Source organism: Myotis lucifugus, unplaced genomic scaffold, assembly GCF_000147115.1.
Source record: "Myotis lucifugus unplaced genomic scaffold, Myoluc2.0 scaffold_6, whole genome shotgun sequence".
Lineage (NCBI taxonomy): Eukaryota > Metazoa > Chordata > Mammalia > Chiroptera > Vespertilionidae > Myotis > Myotis lucifugus.
Window position 1 is genome coordinate 13,955,064 of NW_005871054.1, and position 18,264 is coordinate 13,973,327.

The following is an 18,264-nucleotide window of genomic DNA, read 5'->3' on the forward strand; positions in this document are numbered from 1 at the left end:
AACAAACAAGCCAAACCAGTTTACCTGTAACCTCATTCATCTTTTGACTTGTTCTTGATGTTCATTGTGGTTCTCAAAGCTAAACAGACACTGAACAAATTCTACCCAGTTCAGTTTTGGAAAGTAAACCCTGCCAGCGCTTGGTCAGGTCTTCACCCTCTACACCAATGGAGGATCCTAGAGTCTGTTACAAGCGCCTCAAGTGCTGCCTCCTATGTCACAGGCAGCATCTTGGCCTCAAACAGAGTAAAGAAAGGGCCGGAAGAGCTGAGGCTCACTGTCCAGGGCCAGAGGAGAAGGCGAGATGCACCTTGGGTGCTATCAACTGTGACCCCACTCACTGAGAAGGAGCAGTGGTCCCATGGGGTCTCTTCTTCTTGTTCCCCCTTCAGGCATCTCCAAGTCTTTCCCCAAAGCCCTAAGGAGACTTTTGAAGCCACTCTTTGTCTCCGGTTAACTTTAAGCTCAGGCACTGTGCTGTTAGCAGGCCAGAGGGGGCCAAAAAATCAGAACCCAAGAAAAGCCTTTACAATCTCAGCACTTGAGTTCTGTCCAGGCTAGAATCTCAAGACTGCTGGGACACCAGGCAGTTTGGACAGGGGTGACAAGGAGCCTCCTCCACAGTCTTACAAGACAGAGCATGTTCAGAGCACCAAGGGCACAGCCCATGATATGCCCCGATTCTTCTGTGAGCTCTTTTTCCCCCACCCGACAGCTGTCAGCCTGCTCTCTGTCTCTGAGTCTGTCTCTATTTTGCTTGTTAGTTCATTAGATTCCACATATGAGTGAAATTACATGGTACTTGTCTTTCTCTGATTGGCTTATTTCACTTAGCATATGGCCCATCCATGCTGTCACAAAGGGTAAGATTTCCTTCTTTTTTTTATGGCCAAGTACTAGTTCATTGTGTGAATGTACCACAGCTTTTTTATCCACTTGTCTACTGATGCACACTTGGGCTGCTTCCAAGATCTGGTAGCAGTTCCATGAGCTCTTTGTGTTTTCCACCAGAGCCAAATCTAGGGAAAGTGAAGTTCATAAGTTGACTTTCCACTGTCTAAATTATACACTCTCCCAAAGGAACCAGCTTGAACTTGATGACCCACCAAAGAGAAGAGGTAAGTGATTAGGGTTGGGATTTACTACAGACTAAACCCTCTGCTAAGTGTGAATGTTTGCTAAATTGTCTCACAGCATACCTATCATTATCTCCATTTTACAGGTGAGGAGCTGGGTTTGATTCATATCTGGAGTAAAACCTAAGCCTGTTCTCCAGGTTTCATTTTACTGCCAAGTCCATAATACTGTTATATGCTGCTCTATAGCAAACTCTGTATTTCCAAATTAAAGAGTCCTCCAATGCTGATGCCCATGTTGGTTTCTGTGTGGGAGAGGGCTAGGCATCTAAACATGCTCACTGGAAACCTTCCATCAAGCATTCACTGTGACCTACAATATGCTCGGCAAGTGAAGAGAGAGATCCCATCTACAAGGACACGCTATCTGTTTTGGAATACAGAAAAGCATGTCCCCTTGCATCTTCCCTGCAACCAGGCCCCAGAAGCATGGACTGTCATTTCAAGATACAAATGCAGAACAGATACCACGAAATAACCCTAAGGACCCAGTGAGCTCAAGGTGCCCTTACTACAGCATCACCCTGTACCAGCGAGTCCCAAAGCAGCCTTCTTCAAGGGTGGCGGATGTGCCTGTGGAAGGCAGTCATTGTTAGACACACACACACCCCAAACTCACTGTACCTTGCTTAGCTTCCTTGATGTCTGTTTCCACTTGAACCTGAAGGAAGTGGCCTGACCCTGGAAGAGTAAAATGGCTTTTTATCCTGATGATAAGAAGTTAGCTCAGCCTGCTGAGGCAGCTCATGCTTTATGGAGCAGAACCGATCAAGCATGGTGATTCACCCTCCCCTTGGCCTTCAGTCTGTTAACACTTCCAGGAAGGAAGCTGCACAGAGGAAGGAAGGGAAGAGGGAGGGATGTAAGTGCAGTTCCCACAGTGAGAAGATGCCTGGCTTAGGATGGGGGAGGACGGGACCTAAACTCGGGCCACTGAGAGGGGCAGAGAAGGCTGGATGCTTTGAGGCCAAAGTGCTCTTATGAGAAATTTCTTAATGACCATAAGCCCTGAAGGAAGCATATGAGCAATGCCTGGCGCCAGCCATGCTTGCCTGAGGCCTCCTGTCCAGATGGAAAATGTGTAGGGAGTGAAGGAGGAGAGCGAGAAGAAACCATGTGGCTGCTGAAGGTGATTGATGGCCTTAGGGCAGCAAACCTGGCTCCTGGGAAATCAGGTTTTACTGGAAGGAGACACAAAGATTAGTGACTTTCAGGTGAGAAAGAACCCCACTTCCTGGTTTCTGGAATAAAGTTTCTTTGTGGTTCTTGGAGAGTTTCATTTGTGTTCTCCACTTTCAGACTTTTGCTCATAACCTCTCTTCTCTCTGTCCACGTGTTCAAATCTGACTAGGCCAGCTCGGGCCTTCCTGAAGGCCTCTTCATGAAGTCATCCCTGATGGTCTAACCGGGAGCCTCCCTTCCCTGATCTGCCGTAGGCAGACATGATGTTGGGTAGACATTCTCCAACAGAGATATGTGTTCAGGATGAATGCTTGTCTCCTCAGAGCCTCAATGTTGTTCAAAGATTCTGGGAGAACACACTTATAAGATTCAACATATTGAAACACAGTATGGAGTAAAACAAAATTTGCAAGAATGTGTAAATTAAGGCTGAGACTCGAAGAAATTTCATGAGGGTTGAGGGCACTTTGGGCCATACTCAACTGGACACCTGCTTGCTCTCCTCTCCAATGGGGAACTTGGACAGAAGAGTTGGAGAAGGAGGCGGTGTGATGTCCGGAGGCATTGCAGAGCCCTCTCTCTTCATAAAGGCTGGGCAATGATGAGGTGAAGCCTTGACGATTATGTGCCAATGGAAATGATTCCATCACACTGCAGTTAAAAAATAGCAACAGCAACTGCTATTTATCATGCACTTCCACATCAGCCACTGTACTAGACGCATTACACGTATCATTTCAATCAACCCTCACAACAGCCAATGAGGTAAATATCACTCTCACTTTACAGCTGATGAAACCAAGCCACTACAAGATAAAGTAAGTTACCCCAAGTCAAAAAGCTAGTAAGATCAAGGTCCAGGATGTGATTCAGGTCTACCAGACTCTTAGCTTTTATGCTATGCTGCTGTGGGTATATGAAGAAAGAGATGTCTTCCCAACTCATCATAGACCCTCTTTAACATTGTGATTCTTGTGTTGGCCCCAAATGTTGACCTCCATTGTTGCAGGTACAGGCTCCAGCTCTGATGGGAAGCTCAGTTTGCTCTGTTGGCTCCTTTCCATCTGGAAGAGGGGACCTCACCCCTTTGAACTGATATCTGGAAGGTCACACGGGGCCCCAAGCTGACTTATCTAACCAGAGATAAAGAGGCTAATTTGGTCCATCTCTCCACAAGATTGGGAATCACCAAGTCAGATCTAAGTGCCCATAAGCAAAGATCAGGAACAGTTTAGAGGGCAGCCAAGGGACAGCTGGTTGTTAGTCTACCCTGCACATGGAGAACTCAGGGTGAGAAATCAAAGCTGGGGCCTCTTTGCTGAGACAGCTCATCTCCAAGGACTTTTCCATCAGTAAATGTCCTGCTTGATATTTTTCATTGTGGTCACGGTGAGGAACCCTGGTTATTTTTAATAACACACACTACAGCCATTGCATTCATTCAGTCCTACAATATTTTATGATGTGTCTGACCCAGGAATATGTGTGGCTACTAGGTGGGGGTGGGTGGTCTTTGTTTTCTCCTCTCTCTCTCAGCCTTCCTTTTCCTTGGCACTTCCCTGCAGAGGCAGTGGGTTTTGACATCGCATGCACACTTTTCCACCATCTGTTCAGATTTGTCCCCTTTCCCAAAAGGCCCTTCTAACTTGACATCGCACAAATTCATAGCCTGGGGACTTGCCAAATCTGTCAAGTACGAACATTTTCCTTGGCAGGGACGGCACCTCCCCACTGAAATGGGTCCGGTGATCCATCGGGCCTTGGTGCTGCTTCTCCAGGTGCCGAGTGTAGCCGCTGGGGCTTTCTGACACCCTTCCCAGGCTCTGAGGGATCTGGAGCACCCTGTGTCCCACCTCTTCCAAGCAGTGTTCTCCTTGACCTCGGCCAGGGTCTCCGCCTGTCCTGAGGTCCCAGCCCAGATTCCACCTATTCTTAGGAGTCAGTTTGGTGGCTTCTCACACATGTAAGGGTCATAGGCCTCACCCAACCAAATAATAACCATAGCAAAAGCCCCCGTGGTTCTCCTTGCAGGATCCTGTCTCTTAGCTTTGAAGGATGCCACAGCTGCCCTCCATCAAACTCCTTCAAATCCTACGCCATGTATGATAGAACTAGCAGCCATAGCCCCCTGGACCTATTTGCTTATCTCTCCCTGCAGCCTGTTACCCTCTCAAATGCAGTGAGTTTGTTTCCCATGATGTAACTCTGATTATTCTAAGTTCAACAACTATCTCTTTTTTTTTGATAGTTTAGGGTTCAGGAAAGGGCGAAATGGGCAGAAAGGAATGATTTTTAAGAATTAAAATCTTCCTCCCTTACTGGACTATAAGCATCCTTGGGGCAAAGACTATTTCTGTTCCCCTGCTCTCCATTGTGTCATTGACATCTACATGGTGCCTGGCACATGGTAGGTGCTCAATAAATATTCTTTGAATGAATGAATGAATGAATGAATGAATGTTATCTTAGGATTTAGTGACAAGACCTTGGATCATTCTATTGATAACTACATACCCCTTCTCTGAGAAACAGCATTCTACACATAGTAGGTGCCTAAAACATGCCAGTAGATGGTGACAACAATGAACGTGAGGTTGAAAGTCAGTTCTCCCAAATCTCAAAGACAAATGAATGGATCAAGACATGTGAATAGAGTCTAAGTTTAATATGTTTTGTTTTGTTTTGTTTTTTAAAAAAAACACCTTTATTTTGCAAGAGAACTAGTAACTTGTACTTCATATTTTGTTCAAGGATTTAGCTGCTATAAGATAATGATAACTTGGAACTTCAATATATAACCTGGAGTGGTTGTTTCATTGGTTGCATCTCCGAGAAATTTTTCAAAATAGGAAAAAATATTCTGACAGTGACACACAAAAGCTGGTACTTATTATAACGACCATCTTTTGTTTTAGGGGAAAGAAGTTTTAATTATGGGCCAAAGAACAGATGTCAAATCCCCAGCTATCCTTCTGCCATTTGCTGTTTGTTATGAGTCACCCTGGAGCCCATCCATCCCGGAACCAATTTTCATGGGAAGCATCAATGTGTGGCCAGAAGCTCGTGCTGATGGATGGGCTCACGTGAGGGCAGCTGGAAGGCCGGAGCTCAGCCTTCCATTGGCTCCAGTTTTCTCTGTTTCTTTGGTCACTTTGTTCCTGTTCCCCACATTCCTCCCCCATCACCTTCATCCTCCCCTCCCAAGCTGGATTTTACAATAAATGTGTCTCTTCTTTCAGTTCCTGCAGCACTGGCTCATCAAATACACCTCTGCTCAACATGTCCATCCATATTGTCAATGCCACCCACGAGTGGCAGGAATTCTAAGAAAGGAGAGGACCATGTCCTGGACAGCAGTGGGAACAGGTCAGTGGCTTTCTTGGTCTTTTCACATGATACTGTGGGAGAGAACGATTTAGCCATCCTGACTTGCCCACACACTCCACAGCTTCCTGGGGCTCTCCCCAGGTTTTCTGTCGACTCAGCCATTTCCACCAGCGGACCTGATCTCTCATCTCCCTATTCTGAACTAAGATGGACAATTCCCCACCCCTTTAATTAAACCAAAATAATGCTAGAATTTTGCCTAAGAAACTTTGCTAGAAATCTACAGAAAGCCCCAAACACTTGGAGTAGGGTATCCTAAGCTGGCAGGCTTCATTAGCCAAGGTCCCTGGTCCTTCTCTTGTTCTTATCTAACTCAGTTTCTAGACCAGCCACATGGAGCCCTAACCTGGTAAGCACATGGTTCACTTTAGCAGACACAGCTGGTTTCCAAAACCATGTTTGCACTGACAGCAGTGTATGAGCGTTGCATTGCTCAAGACACTGGCCCACCTGTGTGATTGCCAGTCTTGTATTTCAGTCATTTTGGTGGGTGGGTATTAGTATCACATTGTGATTTTCATTTATTTCCCCCAAAGAATAATGGTGCTGAGCATCTTTCCTTACATTTCTCAGCTATTTGGTTATCATCTTTTGTAAAGTGCATTTCAAACTTGTACATTTTCACTGGATGCCAGCCCTTTGTCAGATACCTCTATTGTAAAAAGAAGTCTTCTAAAAATCTTCTGCCAGCCTGTAGCTTGCCTTTGCACTCTCTTCGTGCTCACGTGGCCCAATAAAATCTTTTTGAAATATAAAACCACAGTATTAGGAGGAGTGAGTCTAGGGCAGTGATGGCGAACCTATGACACGTGTGTCAGAGGTGACACGCGAACTCATTTTTTTGGTTGATTTTTCTTTGTTAAATGGCATTTAAATATATAAAACAAATATCAAAAATATAAGTCTTTGTTTTACTATGGTTGCAAATATCAAAAAATTTCTATATGTGACACGGCACCAGAGTTAAGTTAGGGTTTTTCAAAATGCTGACACGCCGAGCTCAAAAGGTTCACCATCGCTGGTCTAGGGTATGGCTGGCTGCTTTTACTTGATTACATTCCCAAATCACTTTTCAGAAAGGCAATAATATTTATAATTCGGCATCACAGAAGGTGCTCATGTGCCCCCCCAATCAGTACCCTCTCTGCAAAAGTAAATTATATCCTGACCTCTATCACCATAGATTTGTTTTGCCTGTGCTTGACCTTCACATAAATTGAATCGTACAGAGTATACTCTTTTGCATCTGGCTTCTTTTGTTCTGTCTGTGAGATTCATCCACTTTCTGTGTAGCAATAATTTGTTCTTTTTCATTGCTATATGATATTCCATTGTATAAACAGACTGCAATTTGGGTTGTTTCCAGGCTGGTGCTGTAATGAAAATTTATATTTATATAATTTACATATTTAGACAGGTTAGGCAAAAGTAGGTTTATAGTTGTATGCAAAACAGTTTACTCTTGTATTATTATTTATTATTATACTATTTTCTATATGAACAACTGTATACCTACTTTTGCCCACCTCTGTATTGATAAACATGTAAAGTATATCAAGCTATATTCTTTTACATCTTTTGATGGGCAAATGCAATCTTGGGCCCATACCTAGGAATAGAGTTGCTGGGTCTTAGAGTATCAATGGGTGCTTGTTTTAATAGGTCCTGCAAGTTTTCCAAAAAGGTTGTTCCAGTGTACATTCCCACCCACCATGTATTAGAATTTCAGTTGCTCCACATCCTCTCCAACATTTGATATGCAATATCTCTCTCTTTTTCTGATTTTGTTCCTTCTGCAACGTGTGCATCTCAGTGAAGCTGTAATTTGCATTTTCCTGATGATTAATGGCATTGAGCACCTTTTCATATGCTTTCTGGCCATGAGGATATCCTCTTCAATGAAGTGCCTGCTGAGTCTTTGGTTCATTTATAAAATTTGGGTTATTTATATATTTCTTAATTTTTGCAGGAATTCTTTATATATTCTAGAAATGAGTCCTTTGTCAGATATGTGTGGGGAATATTTTTCTCATGGTCTGTGGTTTGCCTTTCCATCTTCTTAATGATGTCTTTTGATGAATGGAAGTTCTTAATTATTTCTTTGCCTTTAGAAGACACTCTTCTTTGGGTTCTCTCTCTACTGTGGTTCTCAGGCTGAGGGCTGTTCTGTGCTGAGCTGCAGGTGCTTCCCCTGTCTTCCCCACAGATCCCTTCTGCTCTGTTGGCTTGCTATCGACTCCCTGAGTGGCGGCTGAGGCTGTTACTCCTATTTGGATAAGCAGAATCATTCTTGAACTTATTTCCTCTGTGACCACAGTTCTTGAGGGTTGGAAGTATGTCATCCTCCCGGGTGTCTCCTTGCCTGCCATCAGCAGCCAGTACATCTTCCCTAGATTCCTCTGCATTTCATAATCCAGTCTGAGCATCACCCCGTCTCATTTACCAAGTAGAGGTGATTCATTCTTCCTTATCAAGTCCTTCCTGGCTCTGGTTATGCCCACTGCTACCTTAACAGGTGATCTTTGACACTTCCTCTGTGTCCTCTCAGCAAGGGAATACTTCGCAAGATCTCCACTCTACTAGGTTACAGTATAAAGTTACTTTTCACCTCAGGACCAAGATCTAATATCACAAGCTCAGTGTTTAAACTCCCAGTGTAGGCCCAGCATAATTCAATCAAAACCAATTCAAATGGCTATGACATCGCATTGTATATCGCTAACGTACCACTAGAACTGCCCCTCCACCACCTCCTCCTCAAGTGTTCTTTACTGGAAAGTAAAGTGATTTGGAAATGCAATCATTTAACGCAACAATCCATAAACTTGGATGTGAAAATTTTACATCTTCATTTCTACAAACCTCAGTTTGAAAATTATCATTTCCCTTTATTATGAATATAAACAACAAACTATAGCATTAGCGGTAGCAGTGCCTGTGATTTGTTACCAACAGAAATCACAGTCACTTTCATATGGCATTATAGTTTAAATTATCAATCACACTTACCACTATTTCAATGTTACAGTAGTTATTAGACCCACCACTGGATCTTTCATTTAATAGGTTAATAAAGAAGCAAATATAAACAATACTCTGTTACAAATTTGTTTCTTTAAAATATTCTGATAACTTTATTTCAATATAATTTATGCATTTAAAAACATTATTCTGAGAAGCTGTCCATGGGCTTTTACAACACCACCAAAAGGATTCTGGGCACAAAAATAATTTTAAAACTCTGCTTGACAAGAGACCGTCTTAAATTCATAGCAACTTAAAGTCATGCAGTGGCCTACGCAGATGAACCAACAGCTGTTTCTGGGTTGGGTGGTGCTGAAAGTCAGCTCCATCTTTGTCACTGTGTTTCTTTGGCATAGGGGTGGGAGGGCTTCAAGGAGCCTAGGCATGTGGCTCCAGTTTTCTCTGGATTCTGGCATTCCAGGAATTCTGAAAGAACAGGGCATCTCTTCTGCAGGTCAGAGGAAATGGGTAGCTACCCAGCTAAAGAGATTTCATGCTTGACTTCAGGGGAACAGTCCTAATAATGATCTGTTTGGGAGAGTAAATTAAAGAGGTAAGAGAGCATGCTGGTTTTATTTGGTTTAACTTTTGCTGGTTTAGTTTCTCCACTAAGCATTTCAACAGAAGAATATAGGTTGTCAGGCCTCTTTTCCCAGCATCAGTATCTCCCCCACCCCCAATTCAAATTCTGGCCAGATCCTTCTTCTCAAGGGGCACTGACCTTGGATTAGCTTAAAGGGAAGGCCTTACCAAGATCTTTTCTCTCTCTAGGCCATTCAAAACATGCACAACTCCAAATACTGAGTCTTGATTTCACATACTCTTCCCACCACTATTTCCCATAATTGCTATTTTCCTTGCATTGCTTGGACTAGAGTGCTCATGAGGACGGGTTGTCTTCCTTCCCAAAGAAATGCTCCTAGACTTCCAGTCAAGATGGCAGTGTAGGTAAATATGCTACTCCCACCTTCCCCAAACCACATCAAAATCACAACTAAACTACAGAACAACCATCATTCCGAACTGCCTGAAATCCAGCTGAAAGGAAGCCAGGGATTTAAAAATGAAGCCACATTGGGACTGGTAGGAGGGGAGGAGACTTGGAACAGGCTGATCCCACACCCATGTGTGGTGGATAAAAATTGGGAGGATATCTCAGCTTCCAAGGTCTCCCCTAAGCCCAGGGTTCCAGTACCAGAGAGAGAAGTCCCCATAACTTTTGGCTGTAAAAAACAGCAGAGATTGTGTCTGAGTGAGATGAAGGGCTGTTCCTCTTAAAGGGCCTGCACATGGTCTTACTTGGACTCATTCCCTCTGAGCTACGGAGCTTGGGCTGCATTTTGAAAGGCCCCAGGGACATGCGGGGAGGAACTAATTTGTCTGGCATCAGGGGGCGAGCTGGAGGTTCTGCTTTCTACCAGAAAAAAGTGCTGGCAGAGGCCATTGTTCCTTTTCTGAGACCTTGACCACAGAACTGGCAGACAGGTGCCATATTTGAGTCTCCATCAACCAGTTTCACACTGTTTGCTCCACTCTGGTGATTCCATGAGACCCTGCCCCACCCAACCTGTAGGCCCACCCAAGCTGTTTCCAATGGCTTTTCCATACAAATGGCCTGTCTTGGCTTATGCTTCAGACTTTACTAAAATCTCTCAAACAAGCAGCATCTGGCTTCAGCATGCCCCATACCTCTCACTAAGTGGCCCCCAGGCCTGACACAAACAGCAGCCAGCCTTAGTTCATAGCTTGGCCTCACATGGCCACCTCCAAGCCCAGCACAAATAGCAGCCATCTGCAGATTGCTTTGTAGCTCATGCCAGGAGGCCCCAGGTGAAACACAGGCAGTAGCTGATCTTGGGCTGCATCTCCTGGGAGTCCCCAGAGCCAGCTCACCTGGTAGAGAGCTTCAGACCACGTCAAAGCACCATCCAACCACCTCCACAAGTGACACACTCAAAAGGCAGACTCATTGGGCACTATAGCCCTGCTGAAGTAAGCCCTGCTCTGTGGGGTGGGCTCCTACACAGCTGATTCTTCACAGTGGTCAGTCGTTGCAGCCAGTCCTTGCACCCAATCAACCTGAAAGTAAATCCCTCGCATTGTAATGCCAACAGCAATCAAGGCTCAACTACAACAAGAGGGTATACACAGCTCATATGGCTTGGTGGGGCACATCTGGAGTGCCCAGCTTGGGTGATTGGGAGGCTGTGCCACTGGACCCTACAGAACACTTACTACATTAGTCTACTCTACCAAGCCCAGGAAACATAGCAGCTTTACTTAATACATAGAAACACAAGGAGGATACCAAAATGCCAAGACAAAGAAACATGTCCCTAATGAAAGAACAGAACAAAACTCCAGAAAGGAATTAAACAAAATGGATACAAGCAATCTACTGGGTGCAGAGTTCAAACTCTGGTTATAAGAATGCTCAATGAACTTACTGAGAACTGCAACAGCATTAAAAAGGATGTAGAAACCATAAAAAAGAACTAGTCAGAAAGAAGGATACACTAACTGAAATGAAGAATAATTTACAGGGAATCAACAGTAAGTAGATAAAGCTGAGAATAAAATCAGTGATTTGGAATATAAGGAAGCAAAAACTACTCAATAGAACAATAAAAACAAAATTAGATAGTGTAAAGAGCCTCTGGGACAACTTCAAGCATAAAAACATTTGCATCTTGGGGGGTGCTAGAAGGAAAAGAGAGGGAGCAAAAAATTGAAAACCTATTTGTTAATCCGCACCCAAGGATATTTTTTCCTTTTTTTTTTTTTTTAAGAGAGAGTGGAAGGGAGTAGAAGAGACAGAAAGAGAGAAACATCAATGTGAGAGAGACACATCGATTGTTGCCTCCCACATGCACCCTGACCAAGGCCAGGGATCAAGCCTGCAACTGAGGTACATGCCTTTGACCAGAATCGAACCCACCATCCTTCAGTCCATGGGCCACTGAGCCAAACCATTTCAGCTAGGGCTGAAAACCTATTTTTAAAAAAATAATGATTAAAAACTTCCCTAATTGGTGAAGGAACTAGACACATACGTCCAGGAAGCTCAGAGAGTCCCCAACAAGATGAACCCAAAGAGGCCCACACCAAGACACATCAGAATTAATATGTTAAAGGTTAAAGACAAAGAGAGAATCTTAAAAGCAGCCAGAGAAAAGCAGGTAGCTCCCTATAAGGGAGCTCCCAATAAGACTGTCAGCTGATTTCTCAACAGAAATTTTGCAGGCCAGGAGGGATTGGCAAGAAATATTCAAAGTGATGAGAAACAGGGACCTACAACCAAGATTGCTCTATGCAGCAAAGCTGTCATTTAGAATCAAAGGACATATAAAGAGTTTCTCAAACAAGAAAAAGCTAAAGGATTTCATCACCACCAAACTAGTATTACATGAAATGTTAAAGGATCTCCTTGAAGAAGAAGAAGCAGAAGCAGAAGAAGAAGACAACAGCAGAGAGGAGATTAGAAATATGAACAATAAAATGACAACAAATACATATTTATCAATAATTGAGTCTAAAAAACAAAATAAGCAAACAGGACAGAAACAGACTCATAGATACAGAGAACATTTTGATGGTTGCCAGATGGAAGGGGAGTTGGGGGATGGGTGAAAAAGGTAAAGGAATTAAGAAGTACAAGTTGGTTGTTACAGAATAGTCATTGGGATGTAAAGTATAGCATAGGGAATCTATATATATAAAAGCCCAGAGACCAGAACAGCAGAACAACCAGAACAACCAGAATGACCAGTGGCTATGATGCACACTGGGGCATCCAACCAGCCTGATCTGGGCGCCGCCCACGGCCCCTCTCCCCCCAGCTGGCCCCTCCCCACAGCCTGCCCCACCCCCAATTGGCCCCCCCACCCCGATTAGGGGCAGGGCCAGCCGGACCCCACCTGTGCACGAATTTGTGCACCAGGCCTCTAGTATAGTCAATAATATTCTAATAACTATGCATGGTATCAGATGAGTACTAGATTTATCGGGATGATCACTTAGTAAGTTATATAATGTCTAATCACTGGAGTGTGCATCCGAAAGTAATATAATATTGTATGTCAACTGTAATTAACAAAAAATGATTTAAATTTTTTAAAAAAGAAAAAGGAAATGCTCCTATGTTCTCATTTGATGTTGACTAAAATATAAAATGAAACACGTGCAATTTTAATTTTTTGACTCATGCCATGAAGAACCAGTGAGGTTTCAAGATCCTAATAATTGGGGATGTATTCTTCATATTGCTGTCTAAGTATCCCTAAATAACATATTTCTCTTTGCCCCTTCCACCCCCATCCTTAACCCTCCACCTACCCAATGTGTCCTAACCTTCCATTTTATCATACAAGCCACTGGAATAGTGAATTGAGATGGTGGTGGGAGTCAGGTGGGACCCTTCCATTGACGTCTTTGTCTTCTTCTATAAAGAGCTAGAGGCCCGATGTGCAAAATTCGTGCAAGAGTAGGCCTGTGCAGCTGTGGCGGCTGCCTTGATCCCTCCCTCACAGCCATGGTGGCTGCCTTGATCCCTCGCAACCACAGCGGCTGCCTTGATCCCGTGACTACAGCCCTGGCTTCACCTGGAAGGTCGTCCGGAAGGACGTCTGGACGGCTGTTCTGTCGATTTGCATATTACGCTTTTATTATTATAGATAGTGTTGATGTGGCTACAACCACCTCCTCCCTCCTATTCCCCATTAAAGTCACTTATTTTGAATGTTTGAAGGTGTTATTTTCAAAGAAAAGAGACTGTAGCTGATTCTGCACATGACATTCTTCCAAAGTGTTTCAAGTTCTCTATAAAAAGTGAAGTTGTCATTTGTTGTTATCAGGACCACTAGCCAAATAGGTAAAGTTGACGAAGTTTTTATTAGTTCTGTTTTTACAATAGTCTGTCTTACTATGAAGACAAATAGGAGAACTCTGACTTCACACTGGCTTTGTTTTATAATTCTTAGATGTGTAACACAAATGAATGGTTTTGAGCCAATTCCAACCTGTGGTGATGGGTGTCAGTTTCTTGGACACTACTCAGAAATCTGTGACTGAGCAGTGCTGTAATGATTCCAAGGCAAGCTGTCCTGGAACGAGCCTTGGACTCTGTGAGTCACCACTGGAACTCAGCAGTTCCAGTCCCGACCCTTCCTCTTAACTAATGTGTGACCTTGGGTAGGTCCTTTAATTTTGGTCCCCAGTTGACTCATCTAGAAAAGGAGAAAGGAGACCTGGATGAGCTCTAAGTCCTTTCCAATTTTGTGGTTTTATTATGCTAATAAATGAATCACAAAAGTCACAAAAACATCCCAATTATAGCAATCAAGGAAAAAAACTGTGATTCTGTTTTATATGGTGTTAAAGATTCCCTTTTGACTTTTGAGTTTCTTAATGACTCAATAAGTGTATCCCTGAAACTCTACTAAGATCCCTGTAAACTATTTTTTAAAATTGATTTGGGGCCAGTATGGAATCCTGTGTCTTATTATCTGAGTTTCAGATTCTGAGTTGTAAGAAGGTCTATTTAAAATGGTATGTTTTTCTTACAGCAATTGTTAAGTGCTCAGATTTTATGATGTTTTAACATTTATTGCCGTTCATTATCTAAACACTCTTCTATAATCCAGTGAGTGTATGAGGTTAATAAGTAGAATGGAATTCATTTTGGGTTTGATTTCATCTGCTGAATCTAATGGAAGGCCTCTCATATCTGTTCGTTCTTTCTTAACATGGCCAAGGCAAAGGGACTTGGAAAAGCTCAGATTCTGCTAGCAACCTTAAATCTCTCTGACTTTGGGGAAGGAAAAAAATGTTGCCTGTGTCTTTATCCCAAAGCGTAACAACTCTAAAGTTACGGTGACATTTCACACGAAGAGAAATCTATTCATTGTCACTAAGTTTTTTTAAAGATTAAAATATTTACCGTATATTAATATACTTACTTTTCAAATAGAGAATTTTTCCACCTGTAGGATGCTATTAAGTCCTAAACATGTGTTAATGTTCTATTACACTTATTTGTTTTATTTTACAATGCTCCAAGAAGGATAATGGGAAAAGAGGGTTTCAGAGGATACAGTGATATTCCACAGTCCAGTTGCAATCCAAGCAAAAGGCAGCCTGATTCAAGCTGCTGCTAAATGATACGACTTTGCCTATTTAAGAGTATGGGATGCTGCAGATAGATTCTTAGAAGGCTTCATCCTTTTAGTCAAGTCATCCTTCCATTGAACAAGGCTCTCTCTCTCTCTCTCCTACCTTCCCATTTCTGCCTCTGATACCCCCTCCTGAGTACACACTAACACTCGTACTTGGACTGCATTTCCCAAAGCATATACTTAGAGTTTCATTTAACTGGTTGCTTTGCTGCACTCCAAATGGCCCAGCATTTTGTCAATGAAGAGTGTAAATCATGCCTTATGTAGGATGCAGTGGGATGTGATGTTTAGAGGAAGGAAAGTATGTTTCCTTATAGGAGCACCAGGCACTTACCCATTTGGATTGGACAGAAAAGTTTTAGTCATTCATCCTGATGTTTTGTCTAAGTAGTACCAAACATCTGGAACCTGGGTGACAGACTGAATTTTTCACTTCACATCCAGATGTTTTTGCATTATGCTGAAACAACTTAAAGAAGTCAGCTATATTTTTAGGAATTTAAAAAGTAAAAGCATAAAAGTTATACCAACTTCATTTCAGTTTTGAGATAGAAAAAGTGAATGAAATAGAAACAAACTGTTGGTTGATTCTTTATGCCATATGCTAGTGTTTTGTTTTTTTTAAAGCCACACATTTTTAAACACAGGTATAAGGATTAAAAGAATTATGAAATCCTGTCACTAAAAATACAATGACTTAGATTGTTGCTCAACAGTTGAAATGCTCAGATTCTGCAAATTCAGGTAAGACTTGGGCAGTGAAGAGAAATCAGTCTCAAAAATAGTTGTTTAACCGCTCGAGCAATGAGTTTCATTCCAAGTGACTCTCTGTAACTACATTTATTCCTTGCATGCAAATGAGAATGCATGATCAACAGGTTACCTAACATGATTTGCAAAACATTTGTGACCTTTTAAAGATGCATTTTTGAGAAATGCTTTTAATGACTCAACGTGGAAACTAAGACTGCGTCTACTAGAACCACCTTGAGCATTTGTCACAAGAACACAGCAGAAAGGAATGTTTAAACATTGTGCAATGCAACCATTTGGAAAAAAAAATACTTTGTGTTGTTTTGAGACTTGTATTTCTCTCTCACACTAAATGGAGTTAGGTCTAATGCTTGTTAGAAGACATGTTCAGAACATATTTCTTACATTAGAAGACACAGCGTTTAATCTGGTTGTCAACTGCCAACAGGCTTTGTGGGCATTTCTATGCCATGAAAATTCCAATATATTTTTCATTATTTCCACAAAAGCATATAGTGTGTACATTACACATAACAGTATTATTGAACTGAACTGGCCTGGTGCCCTGTCTTTGCTGACTCAGCACATGGTTTCTCTTTTCCAGATTACCAAAACAACTCTTCGCTGGGGTTAAGATTTCGCAGAAAGCAAAGGGGAACAGAAATACAGAGGGGCCTTATTTTCACCCTCGATTATAACAAAGGCACATGCCAAATCAGACCCAACTTTTCCAGGTTTATGGAACAAAAAAAGCCCCCCTTTGTCTCCCACCCCAGCATTTGAGGGAGTCACATTAAATGGGAACACAGCTGGTTCTTCACCCATGAATCTGCACCCAGGCCTCTTGGGGCGGGACTCCACCTGTGCAGGTTACGCGTGGTGGGGTTTCTTTCCCTCTCTGTGCATAATATTTTTAAGCAAGAAAAGTCAATCTCCTTTTATGGACTTGCACCAGCGGACCTTTTTTGAGTTGTGCGCTGACGAAGCTGCAAATCCCAGTCATTGTCCGCCTTCTCTGGCAGATTCGGCCTTGCAGCCTTCAGAGATTTAGGGCTGTGTGTGCAGTGGACCACAATGTACATGTTAACAGCAGTGGCCCGTCTTTACACACATCGAATGTTCTGGAAGTTGGGTTCTCTGTTCCCCGACACACTCAGCCATCTGGTACGTGGGAATCGCCCGACTGCGGGGTAGCTTGTGGAACAGGGTCAGGCAGAAGAACATTGTGAACCTCCGGTCTCCCCAAAGCCTCCCACCTCCCCCGCCTTGGCCTCCCCCTTGACCGGCTAGCTAATCAATGCAAATGTCGTAGGAGGCCAGGCCCGCAATCGGCATTCCAGAGTGCAGACCACCAGCCGAGCTTTAAATAAGTGCAGATGTGACAGGCAGGAGACCCTGGGAGGGGCGCCTCTCCGCCCGCACCTCCCTCCCGCGCAGGCCGGGCTGTCCTCGAGAGGCGCCCGCGGCCGATCCGCGCGAGGCGCCCGCGGTCGATGCGGGGAGTTATGTCCGGGAGGATGGGGTGCTCACCAATAACCGCAGAGGGCCGGAAGCCCCCCGACTTTGAGGGCGGCACGGGGACGGTGTGAGCCCCGTCGTCTGTAACTTCCTAGGCCCAGCTGCTGCTTCCCTACCCTCGCCACCAGCCCTGGCCTCCCAGCGCCCGACTGACTACCGGTCTCTGCTCGGGAAACCCCGAACCCGGCTGCCCGTCCGCTGCGGAGCCTCGCTCTTCCCGGGCAGGGCAGGGCCCGATCCGTCCGCGACACCGCGAGCTGGAGCTTCTCCCCTGCTCCCTCCCACCCCACCCCACGGGGGAATACACCGTCTCTGTCCCCATCCGGCCTGGCGGTCCGGCCGAGACGACAGCGCGGTGCTGGAGACGCCGGCCCGCGGTCCGCAGTGTGCGGTCCCGATCCTGCGGGCGGAGGCGGGGGCCAGGTCACACCCCGGTCAGTCCCCAGGCCGGGGAAGGCGAGGTGCGGCACAGGGGCTGAAGGCGGGGCAGCCTCGTCCCCGCAAACCGGCCCACGAACCCCGCAGTCCTCCCTGCAGGCTCCGCCAAAGGGGGAAAGGGGAGGGGGGGAGCTTTGCGCAGTCGTTAGTGTTTCGTCGGCCCAGAACCGACTTGATTCACAGCCATCCTCCCCGGACACCCTAAGTCGGGCAGCTCCACCAACCCGTCCGTCCCGGGCTCCCCCCGCGCGGCCACCCTCGCCCACGGGCTCGCCCTAGAGCCGGGCCCTTCGAGGCCGAGCAAACCCTCCTCGCCCACCCCCTCCTGTCTCTGCGGTGCCACTCGCGCGGCCCAGGAGGGTGGCGGGGGTCGGGGCTGCCGGACACTTGGCCGCTGCCCATCTCCGCCGCCCGATGAGGCCCCTCCACGTCCCCGCCCCAGACGCCCCCAGCTCCGTGCGTTCCGGTGTCCCCCGGCCCCACCGCGCCGGCCCCCGCGCCCCGCCGCTGCGGGAGCGGATCCCTCGGAAAACCTGCAGGCGGGGACGGCCGGCTGCCGCGCCGGGCGCAGGGCCTTCAACGAGCGACGCGACCGCCCAGGCCCTCTGCCGGGGCACCCATCGGCCTTCAGGGCCTGGAAACTCCGGTTTCGG